Genomic DNA, 6,998 nt, shown 5'->3' with positions numbered 1-6,998 from the left:
GGTCCCCACAGTCATGAAATTCCCGGAAATATTTTATAATTAGAAAAAACCTTTTCCAGTCCTGGAAAAGGTTTTGAATTTATCAAGGGTCGTGGAATTTATCAAGGGTCGTGGAAAAATATTTGGCTATGCATTGTTTTTGGCTCTTGATTTTGTTGATAAAAAACATTTTCCAAAACATGTACATTACACAAAACATGTAACATAAGTTAGTCTTTCGCCAAACAGGCTGTGTGATTGCAGCCTAAATGTATATCGGACGTGACAAAAAGAACAGATTAAGAGAAGACTGCACAAGCCATTATCCCCAATGCAATCTTGCGCTCTCTCCCTCTCTGCCCATGGAAGAGAGACGTTGCCTTGGATACACATATTTGAACACAAGCAGATTGCTTTAAATTATCGTATATTTTTTCTTGTCAGGAATCCAGAGGAGAGCCGCCCCACCCCGGCCGGGAGGAAGCTGATGACCTGGAAAAGACCGGGGAAGCTTCCTCCCGCCCCCCCCCCCCCCCTGGCCGCAATGAAGCTGAGGACCTGGAGAAGACCGGCGAGGCTTCGGCCAGGTAAAAGTGACCAAAATGAAAATGCACTGTGATATGTTTTTAGCTTGTAGATCTGTTCTTTTTGTCAGGTGACACTTTTACTGTAGTCTATCTAGGCGGAGGCATTGATAGCACACATGTTTAAAGGTCAATACCACTTTGGTAGAGGCTAGGGTTGTGTAGTTAACGTGCCATGATGTAACTCCAAAGGTGGACAAGAAATCAAAAATAATCGCTCCAACACAGCAGCACCAGTGAGGGGAAAAGCTTTCTGTTGATGTAGCACTTTTTTGTGTCAATCTAGGGGGGGACTATTCGGACGTGGCACCCGTCTATGGCACCGGCAGCATGGCGGAATACCGTTCCCAGACAGGTCCCTCTCAGTGCCCCCCCCCCCGGCCGCGAGGAAGCTGAGGATCTGGAACAGAGCGGCGAGGCTTCCTCCCGGCCCCACCCCCTGCCCACAAGGAAGCTCAGGACGTGGAGTAGACCGGCGAGGCTTCGGTGAGGTAAAAGTGACCAAAATTAAAATGCACCTTGATATGTTGTTAGCTTGTAGATCTGTTCTTTTTGTCAGGTGACACCTTTACTGGAGTCTATCTAGGCAAGGGCATTGATAGCACACATGTTTTAAGGGCAATACCACTTAGGTAGAGGCTTGGGTTGTGTAGTTAACGTGCCATGATGTAACTCCAAAGGTGGACAAGAAATCCAAATGAAAGTGTCGCAGAGAACCAGGCTGTCGATCCAGGTGAAGGTGTCACTGAGAACCTCCCGGTCCCACCCCCTGCCCACAAGGAAGCTGAGGACCTGCAGAAGACCGGCGATGTAAGTGACAAATGAAAATGCACCGTGATATGTTGTTAGCTTGTAGATCTGTTCTTTTTGTCACGTGACACCTTTACTGGACTCTATTTAACGTGCCATGGTGGACAAGATTAAGAAATCACAAATAATCGCTCCATTGATTAGAAATTGATCATTCTAAATATGCTCCTCATTGACTTACATTGTACATAAACATTGACATTATTATTAGCACATAAACGAATGTAAACAACGCTGATTCAAACGATATAGAACATCACCAAACGCGTGAACAATAGTAAAATCAACAGGAAGTTTCTATTTGCACTAAAAATACAAACAGTACTGGCTTTGGTGATGTGGCTGGCTTTGTTCGTTTATGTGCTAAAAGAGTGACGCGTGACAAGGGCATCATGTACAGTACCTGCTTGGCCAATGTAAACATCCAGGAACCTGCCATTCGCATCACAGATACCCTGCAGGACCAGTGAGGGGAAAAGCTTCCTGTTAATGTAGCACTTTTTTTGTGGCATTCTAGGGGGGACGATTCGGACGTGGCAACCGTCGATGGCACCGGCAGCATGGCGGAATACCGGATGTCCAGCTAGCCAGCGAAACTCGGCCCCCACCTCCTCCATGTCCTCGGGTCTGGGGAAATGAACCACTCTGTGGAGGAGCTCCGTCATCATTTCCTCCAAGACCTTGTGGACCGTCCTGCAGATGGTGGAGATTGGCATCCCGAAGGCGTCTCGTGTCATCCTGTAGGACGCCCCACAGGCCAGCCAGTAAAGTGTCACCAGCACCTCAATTTCATGGCTCCATCCGTGGTCCTTCTCCCGGGGCAGCATATGGATGAGCATGGTCACACTCAACCTGGATAGCCGTAGGGCTGGTTTTGTGTCGCCACCGGCGAAGTACAGGCTGAGGAAGGGGACATGCTCATTCAATTGCGCATAGCGCACTGTGGGTTGGTCCTGTTAAAAAAAAGAACATCATGTCACAAAATAGCAGATATACAAGCTCATAGTGCGGCACTGTGCCACGCTATGAGCTTGTAGATCTGTTTTTTTTTTTTTAAATCTGGGTCATTTGTGCACATTTTTATTTTTTTGGTTGAAATTCAAATCATTGCTTCTGGGGGGGTCCCTGGAACAAAACGTTTTGAGATGGGGGTCCGCGGCCAAATGTTTTCTAAATCCTAACAGTATGTTGCTATATAAGTGGTACTCCAACTTTGCAATGTCAAGGGCCCACAAAATTATATGTATTTTGTTCCAGGGACCACCCAGAAGCACAGTTTTAAAGTTGTTTAAAATGTTTGCTTTAAAATATATATATATACAAGTTTTGTTGTGCACAAATCTTCCACGATTAAAAAATAAATAAATCAGATACAGTAGACAAGCTCATAGTGAGCTTGTATATCTGCTATTTTTGACCACTTTGGTAGGGGTTGGGGTTGTGTAGTTACCTTGCCATGATGTAACTCCAAAGGTAGACAAGAAAACACATTTAATTGCTCCCTTTATTAGAAATTGATAATTCAAAATATGCTCCTCATTGACTTACATTGTACAGTGAAACAGCTCTCAAAGTCACTCTTTTAGCACATAAAGAAACAAACTGATTCAGACAATGATCCAGATCCAGTCCGGGTTTTCTTCTTAATAAAAATTGTTAATCAACAGGAAGTTGATATATATATATATTTTTTAAAACAGTACTGTCTATCTATATTGTCTGAATCAGCCTTGTTTGTGCTAAAAGAGTGACTTTAAGAGCTGTTTCACTGTACAGTGTCAATGAGGAGCATATTTTCTCAATTTCTAATCAATGGAGCAATTATTTTTGATTTCTTGTCCACCTTGGACAGGTAACTACACAACCCAAACCTCTACCAAAGTAGAGGTTGGAACCCACTCCCACCTCACATCAAAGCCGCCCCCCACTCTTACCGTGTTCAAAGCCTCCCTCAAAACCCACCTTTTTAGACTCGCTTTCCCTGCTTAACCCAAACCAAATCTCACTTTCTTCCTCTAAGCCTTAGCCTTTTTTTTTTAGCCTTTTAACATTGTCTTTTTCTCCTAATAAAATTGTTTTTAAACTGTTTTGTAAAGCGACTTTGGGTACTATAAAAGCGCTATATAAGTCTGATGTGTTATTATTAAAGTGATCTTGCACTTTTAAAGGAGCATTTCACCCCTGGAAGAAGTTTTCGGTCTTTTAATGAAGTTTAGGAGTCAAGAAACAAGATCCTGGGTTTTTTTTTGTGAATAATCTGTGTTTTTAGATATCTAGTAATCTTCGCATTCTTCGTGACGTTATTTGCGTCATGAGAGATATGTCTCATTCCTTTCCGCACTACATGTTGTCTTGACGCGTCTCAGTCAGACCAGCTCCAAACGACAGCCCCCGTAACACTTTGTTCAACCTTCTTTCGCCACTCGGCCACTCCCATTAGCTGCGGCCAGCGGGCAACCCCCCTTGCAGAGTGAGGCATTACTTTACCTGAGTTATCTTCTGATAGTTGTACTTGAATGTTGACATGAAATAATAATCCTGTGTAGTGTTTCATAAGCGCAAGCTTGAAAAAAAAATACAGCGTGGAGTGGCAGCGCTGGTAAACAAACACCGTCGCAAAGGCTAGGATCATAATACCAAGGATTCGACAGTGATGTCAATACTATGCGACACGGAAGTAGAACAGCAGAAAGATACCAAGGATGTGCCAGTGATATGACATCACTAACGAATCCTTGGACATATATGTAACTAGATGAACGTGTGCGAGTACAGCCAGTGTTGCCAGATATTGTGAGAGAAATAAGCAGCCAGGTCTATGAAAACAAGCCCAAAAGAAGATAACTAGGCCAAGAGCACTTTACCTAGACATGGGATATTATATATTTGAAAATTGCCGATCTACAAGCTCACAACGCTTCGCGACCCATTGTGAGCTTGTAGATCTGCTATTTACAAAAAAATCTTGAGGGGGAAAAAGTGCAAAATGTGGATTTTTTTTTTTTTCATTTACTTTTTATTGGATTTTTCAGAACATGAAAACAAACATACACAAAAAAAGAAAAGACTAGCACATTACTAACAAACAAACCGAACATACAAAACATACAAATACAAACATATAAGGGGAAATGTGGAATATTTTTGACACATATTTGTTAGGGGCTCCCTGGCACAAATTATAATTTCAGATGGGAGTCTGTGGAAAAATACATGAACATGTTTGAGAACCACTGGTTTAAACAACAATCAAAACATTTGGAAACAAGCCCAAATATCAACTACATTTTAGAAAGAAGCCGCTTATAATAAGCAGACATGGCGACACTGGCATGCTGTTTGGATGTTATTGTTGGAGATCACACCCACATGGAACCTCCCCTGCCACAAGGCACCAAAGCATTGTGGTCATTGTAGTAATGCAGCAGTCCAGTCAAACCCTAGTCAAACACACAGATTTCATTATTTTTCTGGCCATAGGGTGCAAATTTTAAATTGTGCTACTGTTATCTACTACAAATACTATTACCATTGAGTGATTGCAGTTTCTTCCAGGGGTGAAATGCTCCTTTAAGAGCCTCATTATTGCACCATTGCTATACGCCTGGAATTGGGGCAAAATACTTTGGAAAAGTTTTGAAAATGTATTATTAATGTGTGGGAACCCTGTAAAGTACTGTAATTTTCAATACTTTCCGGAGTTTTGTTCTATTTTCCTTTACCCACTTAGTTATATTGGCATTGCTTATATTGGCATAACTGATTATTTTCCTTTTTTTAATTCTCATAGTGATTTCACCATAACATCAAAATATCAAGGTCCATTTCACCCAAACATACATTATTACATTATTATGTAATGAAGACCAGAGTTGCAACTGTACTTGGACCTATTTCTGTCTACACCACATCTCTTGAATTGCTGAAATATTGCAGAATTATCAGACTAGAAAGCCACTGTAGCCTTATATGAAATATAGTGCTTTTCACTAATGACGTGTCCCACAGTTTATATAAAGGTTTATGTTTCATCATACATAAAGCTAGCCTTCATAGACATGACTCATGAGATATTTTGGTTTTGACTAATGATGTACAATGTCACACAGATGAGGTACAGGTACTTTATTCACACTTATTTGTGTTTTATTTATGCTTACCAAGTAAACTGTCAAGTCTAGGCTAACTACTAACACAAAGCATGATCCAATACAAAAAATTGCCTAGTTAGATAAACTTACAACACCAGAGAGGCAGGCCAACATGGCATCTCTCCTCTGCCTCCTCAGCTCCATCCTGGCTCTCCTTACATGGATTCTCCTCCTCCACTGGGCAGCCTCCTCTTCAGCCTCTAAATGCAGCATGCCTACAGCCACAGCAGCAACTACAAGACGCTTTTGGTCCATTTTTGTCTCGTTCTCACTTTTAATGCTTGTCTTTCTTGCGTGGTTATTGAACAGTTATTGAACAGCGTCCACAGTCGACTGTCTTCCACAACTTTGTTGGCGGCCGTTGGCAATTAAACAATTAAAGCCAGCCGCGTGAAAAACTCGTAATAGTTGAGGCTAGTCATTACATGGTCGTTTAATGAAGATTAAGTAGATGTTATAGCTGACTTTATTATAAAGAGGCTAGTCAGTACATGGTCATTTATGAATAAGTAGATCATGTTAGCTGACTTTATAAGACGCTAGTCAGTACATGATCTTGGCTAATTACATTGTTGGCCAGTCGTGGTAAGAAAGGTATAATACAATAATCACCCTAGGTTTGTACAGTCAGTGGGCTAGATCATAATTAATAGGTGTAGGGCAGGGGTTTTCAACTGATTTTGACCCAGGGACCACCATCCTGACTAAGAGCAACCTGGGGACCACCACTATTGTGCGTGGTGGGTCCATCATATAGACCCACCCCACACAATAGTGGTGGGGGGTTCATGCACCACAGGGAGCTGGCGAAAATAGCTATAATATCAATATAATATCTAATAAAATACAGTGATTCTGTTTGAATATGATGGAATATGATTAAGATTTACTGTGATTATGGTAAGCTCACATTTCATATCACACACGATACAGTAAGAACTCCTGTAAGTTATTAAAAGTTAAATAAAATAAAATAAAACATTTAAGAAACTTTTTATTTTATTTTTTTTATGCATGGCCAGGGACCACCTGCAATACCTTCGCGGACCACCAGTGGTCCGCGGACCACCGGTTGAAAACCCCTGGTATAGGCCATTCATATGCATATTTCTATACGCTTTTAAATATAAAATAATATAACAGTAAATGGGATATTAACATTTATTTCTCTTTTAAAAACGAAAAGAGGCAGTGTTGTTTTATTTAAATTTTATTTTTTATAGAATGTTTTGTTGTACACAGCACATTAAACTTATTTTATACTCGTTGTACAAAAATAACGAGATGGTGACGTCATCGAGTACGCTGCCGTTCCAACTACCGTACTCCCGTGCTCCTGTCCTCCCGTCCTCGGAAGTACGCTGCCGTTCCAACTACCGTACTCCCGTGCTCCTGTCCTCCCGTCCTCGGAAGTACGCTGCCGTTCCAACTACCGTACTCCCGTCCTCCCGTCCTCGGAAGTTCCTACTTCCGA

The sequence above is a fragment of the Gymnoscopelus braueri genome (genome assembly GCF_963280865.1).
Source record: "Gymnoscopelus braueri genome assembly, chromosome: 20".
Taxonomy (NCBI): domain Eukaryota; kingdom Metazoa; phylum Chordata; class Actinopteri; order Myctophiformes; family Myctophidae; genus Gymnoscopelus; species Gymnoscopelus braueri.
Note: the sequence above shows the minus strand (reverse complement) of the source record.